General features: G+C 46.7%; 1 protein-coding gene across 3 annotated transcripts in view; it reads right to left on the bottom strand.

The window, feature by feature from the left end:
• The window catches only part of Chdh (choline dehydrogenase), a 32105-nt gene that overhangs the window by 17063 nt on the left and 1043 nt on the right, over window positions 1-13999 (bottom strand). For 2 of the 3 annotated variants that reach the window (XR_001504433.2, XM_015494426.2), the window contains exon 2: window positions 9905-9982. The gene's annotated coding sequence lies outside the window, so the exon portion shown is untranslated. Of the gene's footprint in view, window positions 1-2438; window positions 2584-9904; window positions 9983-13999 lie in introns of all 3 variants that reach the window. The other variant, XM_048801130.1, reaches the window with a different exon arrangement.

Below are 13999 nucleotides of genomic sequence, written 5' to 3'. Positions count from 1 at the left end.
TATACTAACAATGAAAAATCTGAAAAGAAATGCCATTTATAATAGCATCAAAAAGAAAAAAATATTAGGAATAGAGAATAAACTTAACCAAGGTGTTAAAAGACTTATGCATTGAAAACTACAAAATGTTGCTGAAAAATTTAAGGACAACATAAAAAAAGCAAGACATTCTATGATTGTGGACTGGAGGAGTTAATATGCTCATGATGACAATACAACCCAAGGTGACATGACACACAGATTTAACACAATTTCTATCAAAATTCCAGTAGCATTTTTTTGCAGTAGAAAAGCTCATCCTAAATTTTTATGGAATCTCAAGAAACCTCCAACAGCAAAACAAACAAGGAAACCTTGAAATAGAAAAAGCTAAAGGATTCACAATTCCTGACTTCCCAAATTACCACAAAGCTACAGTAACCAAAACAGCATGCTAGCGGCATAAAGACAGACATTCAGACTAATGGAATAGAGAGCCAGAATTAAACCCTTGCATAGATGGTCAACCGATTGTTTTTTAATAGAACATGGATGTTTTAATACATTTCATATTGCAACAAAGACACTGAACACTTAAAAACAATTACATTGATAACAATAAAAATAACCAATTCCTCGGTGCTGAGGTTGTGGCTCAGTGGTAGAGCACTTGCCTAGCACATTTGAGGACCTGGGTTTGATCCTTTGATCCTTATTTATAAAAATAAAATAAAGGTATTGCAACTGAAAAATAAGTATATATTTTTTTAAAATAACCAATTCCACAGAACACTTGCAAATGCAAACTTTTTCCTCCAAAGAAACTTGTTTTCACACATCTAAGTAACAAATGACATTATAGTCTTCAGATTGCAAAATATGTCCAGAACTTTTGATTCTAAAGAAACTGATGTGCGGTGATTGAGAAAAAAGAATGTTGCTTTGTCCAACAACAAATCTCTTATATTTTTATAACACACTTTTTTTAGTGACCACGTATTTTTCTTATTTATTAAATGAAAACCTAGACATGTCTGCACATAACAGTGTTCCTATTTCCAAACGCTATTTCAAATGAGAACACCTATGGCTGATCCCAACTTAATCGGGATAGTTAATAGTTCACACATGTATGTGTGCCATATGCACACATACATGTGTGAACTACCCACAGCCCCTTGAAAATAAGACCACTGTGGCCACAGCAGCAGTGGGGTAAGATCACGGTAGAAGATGACACAGTAGTTAACACTAAGTCATATCCTGCTCCTGAGAACTCTGCTCAAGCACAATTAGGGTCGTCCACCCTCCTGATAATGAGTGAAGAGCCTTGTTTCTGGTGACAGAGGCGGGCCCCTCTAGCTACCAAGAAGTGAGCAGTTACTAGCAGTGAAGGTCACTGATTTGTATAGAACTAAATGGTCATTACTGACATATGCTTTTAAAGGCTTTAAACCTTTTTCATCTGGCAAAGACCTGCATCTTAAATTTGATTTAGCTATCTATATACATTTTTCTTTGTTTCTAAGACATCTAATTAAAATCCATGAAACCCCAGGACACAGCCTGTGCTGCTCACTGCCAGTCAACTCTGTTGGTGCCTTTGTACATGCAGGTGCAAGAGGAGATGTGGCAATCATCTGGCTGTGAGGCAAAATTAGGCCACAGTAAGCATCTTGATGCAGTGCTCCATCAGGCAGAATGCACCCAGGACAGCATGAGCTGGAACTTAAAATCCTCATCAACCACAGTAATCAGACTTAACTTCAGTTCTCAAGAACACTGTGGTCAGATGTGTGATCAGAAAACGTTGGACTTTAAAAATAAAAATTTTTAGTTGGGAGCCGTGGTATATGCCTGGGATCCCAGTGGCTCAGGAGACCAAGGAAGGAGGATCATGAGTTCAAATCCAGCTCAGCAACTTAGAGAGGCCCTAAGTAACTTAGCAAGACCTGTCTCTAAAGTATAAAAAGGGGCTGGGAATGTGGTACAGCACAAAAGTATCTTTCCATGAGGAAGGGAGAGTCTTTTCAACAAATGGTGTTGGGAAAACTAGAATGCCACATGATAAAGCATGAAGTTGAACTCTTGCCTTTACCATATACAAACATTAACTCAAAAGAGATCAAATACCTAAAAGTAGATCTCAAATTATGGAAGCCAGGTGAAAAACAAAATAGAGAAACTCTTTGTGACATTGGATTTGGTGCTGCTTTCCTGGATGTAAGATTGAAATTATAGGGAAAAAAAACCCATACTTCCTCAAAGTTAAAAAAACAATTAAAAAAAAAGAAAAAGAAAAAATAAACTGTACTTCCTCAAAGTTAAAAACTTGTGCATCAAGGGACACCATCAACAGTACACCTAATAGGAAAAAATATTTTCAAATCATATACATGCCTGATAAGGTACCAGATCCAGTATGCATACAATCCAACAACCACCACCAACCAACTCACATAGAAAAGGACTTGAATAGACCTTTCTCCAAAGATGATGCATAAATGGTCAATGAACACATGACAAGATGTTCGGTGCCACCAGTCTCTGCAGAAATATGAATCCAAACCACTATGGGACACCTCTTCACATCCATTTGTGTGGCTAAAAACAAAAGCAAAATGGAAAACAGAGGCTGGCGAGGGGGTGGAGGAACTAGAGCGCGGTAGCAGCTGGTGAGGAGTAAAATATAGCAGCCATTGTGGAAGACAAGTTAGCAGTTTCTCAAAAAATTAAACAGTATTACCACATGGTCCAGCAATTCCACTCCTATGTATATACCAAAGAACTGAAAGAGAAGCCTCAAACAGATACTTCTGCATCAATGTTTGTAGCAGTGTTCATCACAATGGCCAAAAGGTAGAAAGAACTAGACTGTCTCATAACAGATGAGTGGATAGACAAGACGTGGCATATACACACAATGGAATATTATTCAGCCTTAAAAGAGAAGGCAGTTCTGATGCAAGTCACAGCATAGATGAAGCTTGAAAACCTGATGCCGGATGCCAAAGGGTTAACATGATAGGATTCCACTCACTTAAGGTGCCTAGCAAAAGCAAATTCAAAGACAGCAAATGGACTAGAGATTAGTAGGAGCTGGGGAAAGAGGCACAGGGAGATACTGTTTGATGGAAACAGTGCTTCTGTTTGGAGAGTGACAAAAACATTTTAGAGGGCTGGGAGTGTAGCTCGGTAGTAGAACACTTGCCTGGCACGTTGTGAGGTCCTGGGTATGATCCTCAGCACAGCAAACCCCACCACCAGATTTTTTTTTTAATTGGAAATGGATAGTGGGTATGCTAGTGTGACTATACTTAATGCTACTGAAGTATACTCTTAAAAATTATTAAAATGGTAAATTTTATGTTACATATGTTTTACCAAACAAACAACAACAATAAAAAATCTCCAAAGCATGGAATTCAATCCTGGATATTGTTAAGTGCCTCCATATTATGAGAGAGAAAAGCACTAAGACTGGAGGACAGTAGTTTCTGGAGTAGGGAGATGTACCCAGGGGCTTCCATTTGCACCTGTTACGCAGGTGACATCTGCATCTCAATCTAGGTGACAGGCACAGAGGTCTGAAATGGGGTAATAATCAAAGTTGACAAGATTAAGAGCAACATGGGCAGCTTCCCCAGGAGGCACCGAGCCAACTGTGGAGAAGTGAAGACAGACCCTCCTGTGGGGTGGGGGTGGCAGCAGTCATTTTCTCTCTTTTGCCGCTGGCATTCCAGGACCCCACCTCCTGTCACAGCTCTGCCTCAAACACCTTCCTAAATGCCACAGTCTCCAGTAGCCTCTAACATGAAGGGGAATTTTAATTGTTCTGAGAGTTTGGGGTCTGGCTTGGGACTAGCCACAGATCTCTCCGGCCCTTGGGCAGGGATGGGATGAGCCAGGTTGGGACTAAATTGGGGCATTTCTGTCTGTACTCCTGCTAGAGGAAATCCCCTTAGGTGCCTCAGCCTCTTTGCTCAGAATCGCAGACTGGGATCTGCTAAAGGAAGGAGATGGGAGCCCCGGGGCCCTCGCTGGCTCTCACTTAACCTCCCTGAGGTGCGTAGCACCTAGCCCCTGCCTACTCCCCTCCCCATACCAAGGCAGGGGCTGGGGTGAACCTTCCTCTTCTCCCCCAGCAGGGCTGGTTCCCAGGCCTGGGAGAACTTCCTGCCCCTGAGACTTACCAAGCCCCTCAGAAGACAGGCCTTGGGCTGGGGGAAACAGGCACCTGTCACTCAGGCTCTACTCTCAGTGGGTCTGCAGCCTGGGGCAAGGCTCATCACTGTAATGGGAATAAGGTGGAAGGGTAATGGGGCCAAAATGGAGGGCTGCTACCCAAAGGGAATTCTTGGAGGGCAAGGACCCCTGAACCCCCAGAACAGTGCCCTATCAGGCTCCCAGACTGGATGGATGGACATACTGGTGACCGAGGGTAGGAGCTACAGGGAAGTAACCCTTCCCACTTCCAAGAGCTGTCCAGACAGGGGAGGAACCCCCTGGCATTAACAGTATGGGAGATGGGTGGGAATAGGACCAGAGAGATGAGGAAGGCAAGCGTGTTCATCTAGGTTGGAGCAAAAGGAGGGGTTCTGTCTACAGTGGGCAGGATTTGAAGCATGTGGTGGAATCCAAGTCTTCCTTCTGACTCTGGACCTACCCTATTTTCTGGCACCAACTTTGGCTAAGCCTGGTCTAGGGCGCTGGCCAAGAGGAGAGGATGTGACCTGGTCCATCCACCTTGCTTGAGGGAGAGATTTCTATCTGTTCTACCTCACAGTCCAGGAGATAAGACTTTCATGCCACATACGCCCACCTCCTGGAGCACAGGGCAGCCCCCCAAGCTCTACCACCCATCTGGCAGGCCAGCCTGGGTGCTGGCCCCTTTTTGCTGTGGCATGGGCTGTTTGGGAAGTCAGACTTTTCAAGTTCAGACTGCCAGCCCAAGGCCAGTGATGGATATGGTATGGGTCAAGTACAGAGAAGAAACAATGAGAAGTAACAAATACAGGCTTCCCACCCTGCTCTTTTTACTGTTAACTTTCATCAAAATAGTCCTTTGTAGTTTCAACTAAGAATTCTCATTTCTAGTTCTCAAATCAATAGATAAAAACAGGTTTGAAAAATCTGCCCAATGTTGTGGTCAGAACACTGATTATCTTATATGACAAGACATTTCCTGCAATTCTGAACATGTGACCAGTTGCATAAGCTTTTATAATTTTGATGGAGTTAAGATGCAAAAGAACCACAATCAGAATAAAATGCTTGCCCACTGTTTCAGGAGCTCCACACTCAAAGCACAATCTGTCTGCAGAATTGTGCAGCTTCAGTGCTGATGGAACTTTCTGAAAGAACATTCTGAACAGGACTCCTAACAGCACTTCCTTCCCACTCATTTCTTGGGTGCACACATGAGCATGTTTCCTGCCTAGCTTCTGCCTAGTGCAGTGTACTTTATGAGGGTCACATCTTTTGGGTCACTAAAGTCCTGCCTTGCTTCGGGCAGTCACCCAAGAAGAGACAATGAACTCAGATGGGCTGAGCAGTTCCAGCCAGGGTCTGCATGCCCAATGATGCCTGAATCTATTTTGGCCTTTGAGATGCTCAGGCTGAATGATAAATAATGATCCTGCTTTGGACACAACTGGGGAGCATGTAAACCTTTCTGGAAGGTAATGAACATGTTGGATTTTTAAAGATGCACCCCTTTGTCTCAACACTCCCACTTTCAGGAGTTTAACCAGAAAAGAGCACTGCAAAACTGAAAAACAAGCACAAGGGGTCCATCCAGCATAGTCTATACCACAAAAAATTATACATAACCTAACTGTTCACCACTAGGTACCAAGAGACGGCGGATGAGGTTCCCACACTAGGCTGGGCCTCATTCAGGTAAGTGAACCTATCTGATCATGGAGTGCCACTGCACCAAGCAAACCATGGTGTTGACTCAGAATCAAACCAGACTAACTCAGAACAGTTGGAGCAACTGTCCTGCTGAGTGTGTCAGGTGGCTTATTCCATTCGAACCCCCAAAGACACAGGTGTTGGCTGGGGTCTCCATCCCATGCCATCACCATCAGCCCATGACTGATAGGGACTTGACCTTTGGGGCTTGTTTCCTATCTACACCCCCTGTCAAGTCACAGTGCAGCCACCCCACCACAGGCCTGACCAATGAAGCCACATTAGGGAAGCCAAAAAGCTGTGGTCAGCATGTGGAAAGGGTTCAAGCCACCAAGTGTCCACACCAGAGCTATGGGCACTGAGGAAGTGGCAGAGGGTTGACTGCTTTCCTGCAGCCTCAGAGGGCCTGCCCAAGGACACCACCATCTTACTGCCCAGCCCTGTGGTAGGATGGTGGCCCAGGGTGGGAAGGATTATTGAGATCAATCCTGAGCTGAGAGCTAGTGACAGTCCAGTAAATGACACTGGGCATTGCTCCTTCTCCCATAGAAACCTCATTGCCACCCCCAACCAAGGCCACCCAACACCCCCACCAAGATGCCAGAATGAGCTTCCTCATGACCCCAGGTCCTTATGGTTCTAAGACCCCACCTGGCCTGGTTCCTGCTCAGCCTGCCACCTCTCACGTCACTCACTGGCAGCTTGCTCTCTGAGCTCAGGTGCTCAGACCCCTTTCCCCACTGGGGCATTGGCACATGCTGCTCCCTCCTCCAGGCAATGTCTGGACTGGTGCTCACCTGACTCACCCCTTCCCTCAGGACCCTCTAAGGCCTGGGAAGCTGTCCTCCTTCCTGGAGCTGCTTTGTATTTACTGGAACCTCAATTAATTAGCAGTGAGGTGACCTGTGGAAGTTTCATCTCTCTGACAGGGTACTGCGGCCTGGCCTCCCACTGTTTGCTGGGCCTGGCCTCAGGCTGTATTCTAATGCTGTCTGAAGGGACACAGGTGGGGGACAGGTCTGCCTAAGGCCTGTAACCAAATGTCCTGGGGAGTCCAAGATGGGATGCTGAGCCCATAGGTGTGTGCCAAGATGGACAGGAGCACCAGGGAGCGGGGCACAGGGAATGTTCTGGATGCTGACATGATGGCAGCTATCTGGACACATACACAGATGAAAACTACCATAACACACACTTTACTGTACGACTACTGTACCTCAATTTAAAATATTTTCTTTTTTTAGTAGAATCATCTCTTCTTCAAAAAGCAGGCTTTTCTTCCTAGGGATTTCATCTCCCACATATTGATATATAAAAACAACCCCATTGGAAATTCTCCTCTTCTCCCGAAAAAGCTAATTGCTTGCTCTTCAGAGAAGACTCCTGAGCCGTGAAGACCTGGCCACCCTGCTCTGCCCCAGTACCCAGCTTCTCATCCCTGCTAATTGCACAGAGGGCATTTGGTGAAGCTGCTGAGATGGGACAGAGCAGGACACAGGCTGCTGAGGAAACCCCTCACCACTGAAAGTCCTCTAGTCTGATGCCAAATGGAAGGCCAAGCTGTCCTCCCAGCTCTGTGGGGCCTTGTGGTGTGACCAGAGCAGGATTTCCCATTGGTAACATGTGGCCGACAGCCTCGCAGGGCAATGCCAATGCTTGTGACTCCTGAGACTTGAGGCAGCCCTCCCCCCCTCCCCTCTGCTGCCCCTCAGTGCCTCCCTGGGCCATGGGTCCTTGTATTCTGCATTCCAGAAAGTGTCCTCTGTAACACCCCTGTTCTCCAGCTGGTCTCACCCCTTTCTCAAACCTCTGTAGTGGGCTCTATCAAAAGCAGAGAGCAAGGTGAGAAAACCTAAAGTCCTAACACCAGAGTGGAGCCTGGGCTGCCCTACCACAGGGACAGTTTCTTGGGTCACCTGTAGTTTTTCCCCTCATGGACACATCTGTAGCTTCAAAATGAGTGTCCCAGGTGTGTTTAGGAGGCAGGGCACAGCTGAGGTTGCTGTTAGGGTGACTCAATTTCCTCAGGTCCCCTCAAAGAGTCATGATTCTGATAGATGAAGTAGGAGACTCAGGCTGGCCCCCAAGGATAGGGTCCTTCAGATGTGCCCTTGCTCTGGGCTGCCTGGATACGTGGGCCACACAGCAGAGGGCCTTGGATGAAAGTGGGGACACAGAGCTTTCACTAGAGCCAGTTGAGGGGAAGTCAGTTGAATACAGTATCCTGGCTGGTATATAGTAACACAGGAGTAAGGTGAAGATGGGAGGAAAACCAACCTCTTTTCCTCCGTCAAGGGTGCTGAACACCCTCCCTACACCAGGTTCAGCACAGGAGCCAGAGGTCACCACAAGATTGTGTGATGGTTTTGCTATGAGGTATCCCCCAAAAGATCTTGTGTGACTGAGTTATGAGAGCTGTAACTTAACCAGTGCATTAATACCAATAAAGATTAACTGGGTGGTAACTGTAGGCAGGTAGGATGTGGCTGGAAGAGGTAGGTCATTGGGGCTGTACCGTGGGGGCATATATTCTGTCTTGGTGAGTGGAGCTCTCTCTCTGTTTCCTTGTTGCCAAGTCCTGAGCTGCTTTCCTCCACCACACCCTTCCACCATGATGTCAGGACTCACTCGAGACCAGAGCAATGATATGGCCATCTATGGACTGAGATCTCTGAGATCATGAACCCTAAATAAACTTTTCTTCCTCTAAAATTGTTCTTGTCAGGTCTTTTGGTCATAGCAACACAAAAAAAAAGCTGACAAAAATAGGCATCTGGTGGCCATAAGTCACCAAATTCCTGCTCAGCAGGGTCCATCCAGAGTTGCCCTTCCAGCCAGGTTCCTTTCCTTACACACAGTATTTGGGGTACAGTGCAACTCCCAGAGTGAGGCACACAGCAGGCACTCAATAAACACATGCCACATGAGTGGTGCATAAAAATGCACTGCCCATTCCCAGATAGGAGAGAGAGACTTGGAATGTGAGGCAGAGAGGCACAGTGACTTCTCTTATAAGGTCACAAAAGCGCTACTGAATTCTCCCATTTCTGTCTACCCCATGGACACCAGCTGGACTGGGCTCCATCATCTGTCTCCCCAGGACCCTCTCCAGGGTCCCTGATGCTGCTATGCCACCCCACAACCAACTCTCCATAGCAACCATGGTGATCTCAAGACAAGGTGTGCCAGGAACCAGCAGGAAAAGATATGGGCGAGTGTCTGCTTGGACTGCACCAAATATGATTTCAGGAGAAGTGACACATAGGGAACAACTAAGACCAAAGGCCTGCTCCTTACCGTCGCAGCAGGAGTATGAACAATGGAAGGCACGTCACATATAAAATACCCTTGCCACGAAGTCTATGTCTGAATCTGACCATATTTCTAGATCCATCCACCAACTCACAGGAAATGCAGAGCAACATGTGAAAGGGACACTGGGGACACTGTCTCATAAGACAGTTTGCTTTCATTTTGTATAGCTTTGTTATTATGATAGCAATGAATTAGAGATATTTAAGATTCAATAATCTCTTCTGGCTAATTTTGTGCATGTTTCAAATTTTCCATAATAAAGAGGTTTTTTTTGTGGGGGGGGTAGGTACTGGGGATTGAACTCAGGGGCACTCGACCACTGAGTCACATCCCCAGCCCTATTTTGTATTTTACTTAGAGACAGGATCTCACTGATTTGCTTAGCAACTCACTGTTGCTGAGGCTGGCTTTGAACTTGTGATCCTCCTGCCTCAGGCTCCTGAGCCACTGGGCGTGTACTACCACACCCGACTAGAATTTTTTCTGTAGTATTGTTTTTTTTGGTTTGGAATCGCAAATATGCCTATTAAAGGAGGAAGGGAAAGAACCAGATGGAGGCAGAGGGCCTGGTCCAGGGTGAGGGATTCTAGCTTTTCCACAGGAGCTTGGGGCCATCTGCAAACACTCTGTCACAAGTTTTTGTTTCAAATGCACTTTTAACTGGTTTTCTAAATCTCAGTGAAAACATACTCACCTTATGCCCAGAAATGACAGGATACAGTGCAGTCTGCAACCAGAGCCAGCCAGCCAGCCACACACTATCTGTGATTGTCTGTAAAAGATAAGTACAGAATGCAAGTCAGAGTTTAGAAACTTTTCAAGGCACCTGGATCAGTGACCAATGTCTGAGGAGCCTAACAAGAGAATGGGCTTTCATTTTCCATATTTTCATTTTTATTATCATTATTTTTTAGTGAATTTCAGCCTATGTGAGATTAAATTTTTAAAACAAACATCTAGCCTCTCACCACAAAGAGTCTAAGAATATTGCAGCCAAGACATTAATCTCCAGGAGACCCCAAACCTGTCAGCTTCAGTGGCTTGCCAGAAAGTTCAGGACAAAGCTTCCCTGTCACTACTTGTAGCGTGAGTTACTTCCTGCAGACATACGCAGGTAAGAGGGGAGGAGCTCTGCAAAGCTCAGCTGATTTGAAAATCCACATTCACTTGCTAGCCACCTCCAAGAACACCAGCAAGGCCCAGGAAGTGGGCCAAGTGCCCGCTCTGGTGAAGGGCCTTTGCATCCATGGCCAACCAGCCAGCCAGCCTGCCAACTTTCACACGCATGCTCATTGCCATTTCCCTTTCAAACTTCTGGATCAGTTTAACCACAGAGAGTCCTAAGACCACAAGGTGGGCTGCTTACAAAACTCTCACTGCTTCCCTGTATCAACTAGAAATTACTCCAGCATTAAAGGGCAGAAATAAATCAGGAGCTGGGGATCATGCACGACATCAACAAGTCATGTTCCACTGCTTAGAAGAGAAGTGAAATTTGCTGATGGTCAAGATCTCTGGATTGCAGAAAAGTCAGGGTAGAGAAGTTGCAACCAGGCCTATTTCCTCATTCATAAAATGGGAACACAAGAACCCATTTCAGTCCTTTGTTGTTGTTGTTGTTTTGTTTTGTTTTTAAATGGGAGGGCAAAAGGAAATAAGAGCTAATAGCATACTTTGAAAAATTAAAAATTAAAATAACCTGGTGATTTTATCAAGTTCATAGCATGGCCTGAGTTCCATCCTTCTTCTCTTCCTTGCTCAGCCTTACTTCTCCATTTCCTCCTCCATAAAGTGCACAATGTTTTTTTCCCCCCACATATTTGTTGGTGTATTACAGTTGTACATACTGAGGGATTTATTGTTACATATTCAAACATGCAAGCAATACACAATATAACAATATAATTTGGCCAAAAATCATTCCCCAGAATGTGATGCTGCAGTTACAAATAAGAACAATCAGAGCAACAAAAACAGATTCATTCAAGAATCACTGATCAAAAACACCACTGACCTAATACAGAGCTCCCTGAAACCTTAGGTGATTCCCCAACAGCCTGAAGCTGACCTGTCACCTTGGGGTTTTTGACAGAACAACAATGGCACCTGCCTCCCTGTGTTTCTGGATATTCTTTGAAGCCCCAATGTGAGAACAATGAAGGTGAAGATCCATGCAAATACCCAGGAAACAAGATACACAGGTTGTGACCTCACAGGGCTTGGTCCTAGAAACTGGCAGAATTGGCATTAATACTTGGTTACCACCATGACCACAGTCTGTGTGCTTTCCTGGGCTGGCCCCTCCTACTGGAGCAGACAGAATGTTTGCAGTTTGTGACCCTGCTAGAAACAGTGGGTTCCAGACCTGGGTGTGGCTTCAGGGTCCGTGGCTCAAAGCAGGCATTAAAGTTGACTCTGCCAAGTTCAAGTAGCTGGAGCAGAACAGGGAGCAAGGGGACACCAAGGGCCAGAGTGCTCCAAGGGCTCCTTTCCCAGCTTCAGCCAGCTCCAGGGGCCCCTGGGAGACAACTGGCATTTGCCTGTAAAGGCTCCCTCTTCAGGAGACAAAGAATCCACTGTTGACTGCCCAGGGCCTTAATATTTGCAAAAGAATGAAGTGGAAAATTCCACCTGTGTGGGTGAAGACTGGACCCAGGACATGTCAACAGCCCACATGGCCTTGTCCTCTCAGGGATGGATCCAGCCCAGCAACAAAGGTCTGAGTAGCAGTGATAGAATCTGGGGATTGTTGTTCCTCTAGAGTCCAAGGGAATTTCCCTATTTGAGTCGTAGAGATATTAGGAACTTTTAAAAATTGTCCCACACATCTGCCTGAAAAGCTACAAAATAATTTTAACCCCCCTGACTTGCTTTCCTGTCTCTTATTTCTTCAGAGTCTCCTAAAGTCCTCCTGGTAGGCAGGCAAAGCTGGTATTAGCCCCATGTTATGGATGGATTGGGAAACTGAGGCTTCAAGAGTCTAAAAAGCCTCAGTCAAGGCAACAGTTGGTGAGCAAGTAGAGTTAGGCAGTGTGTAGGCCAGGATTCCTGACTCCAGTGGGAACATGGCACCTCCTGGGGTCTGGGTGGGTAGGGCACAGGCACACAGCATCCTCCAGGCTGGGCTGAGGCCCTGACCTTTGCTTGCCTGGAGGAACAGGAGAAAGTTCAAACCAGCCCTCCTAGGCAGCAGGCTTAGGCAGAGCATTGGAGGGAGACAAGTGTTCATTCATTCATTCATTCATTTGGACATTTTAATGAGTGCCTACTAAGCCCAGGACATGAAGGCATGCTGTGCCAGGTGGCTCTTTCAGAAACCCAAACCTAGAAGAACATGATGGTAGGGGCAAGGCAGAGATCAGTCTTTACAGATTGCTTCTTTCAGATTTGAATCACCTCACTGACATTATTCTGTCTTACTCACCACACTTTACAAAAGGGAAACTGAGGCTCTTGGAAGAGCAATGGCTTGTCAGAGGTGGGAAGAAAGAAGCTGAACCCCAGCCCTGACCTGGATGGCCCCTCCTCCAAATTATCAACCCATACTGTTGAGACTTAGGCATCCAAGCAAGTTTGTCCCTTCCAGCAGGACACCTCGGAAGCTATGTGTTTAACCAGCAAGGACCTCTCACAGAGGGACACTTGTGGCAAAGCCAGTGTGAACATGTCTGAGGAGGCAGGCAGGCACATCCTGTTGGAGGACCCTCTTCATTTCTCCTTCCACTCTCCACTCCACAGCCCTGCCCAGAGAGCTGTAGGCACCGCCCCATCCCAGAAGCCCCAGGGCCATGCTTACCATCATGGGCCTGGGATGGGAGGGAACCCAGCACCCTGCCTAGAACTCCTTCCCACCCTACCCACATCCTACTCTTCTCCTTTGCCCTCTAGTTTCTTCCCTGGAGAAGGAACCTCTCCCACCCCTTTCTCAAAACAAAACCATCCTCTTGCCCACTCCCATTTTGAACCTACTTCCTCCTGTGCCGGACCTACTGGTTCTTGCCAAGGTCAGGCGACCCTGAACTCTGTGCCCATGTGACCCCAAGAGCTCTGGCCTCAAGTGGGGTTTTCTCAGGACAGCCCTTCCTAGTCCTCACTTCCTACTTCAGTGGGGGAGGGGCTGTCCTCCTCACGGCCCCTCGAAATGGCTGATTTGAGGCCTGGCCTTGGTATCCCCAAGCTCACCACAGCAGGGCCTGCTCTGGTACAGGCTATAAGGGCAGCACCGCTCAGAACCTGGCCAGGGGCGCAGGGGCTGGGCTATTCACAGAGTGAGCACCTTGAACGGCTGACGCCTCCCTGGTCTCAGAAGGGCTAGTTTCTGCCTGCTCTGCACAGACACCCAGGTGGCTTCTCACAAACGGAAGACTGACCACCATGTAAAAGCCTGCTGTGGTTCCCTGGCACCATGGGACGAAGTCCACTGGCTTCTGCAGCTGCCCTTGAACATAGCTCTCCCTGTACTCATCCTCAGTCTGAGAGCACTCATGCACTGTTCACCTTTGCACCCTGGTACCTGGCAGGTGTTTGCTAAACAGAAAGACTGTTAGAGAAACAATCTCAGAGACCACAGGGCTCAAAGTTACTCAGAAAGGTTCAAAGAGTGGCTGAGGGTGGTTCAGCCCCAGGCATGAATGAGGCCACAATTGATTAGGAATCAGAACAATCCTCTAGAAACATTTCTTGCAATCCTGTGTACACACATGCCAGAGCCCCCAGCTGATCTTGAGGCTGGAGACTGGGCTCTATTCTGTGCAAGCAGAAATAGGAATCTTCAACTGAGCGTGGCGGG

The sequence above is a fragment of the Marmota marmota genome, unplaced genomic scaffold (genome assembly GCF_001458135.2).
Source record: "Marmota marmota marmota unplaced genomic scaffold, marMar, whole genome shotgun sequence".
In the NCBI taxonomy this organism is placed as follows: Eukaryota; Metazoa; Chordata; class Mammalia; order Rodentia; family Sciuridae; genus Marmota; species Marmota marmota.
Note: the sequence above shows the minus strand (reverse complement) of the source record. Positions and strands in the feature narration are given on the sequence as shown.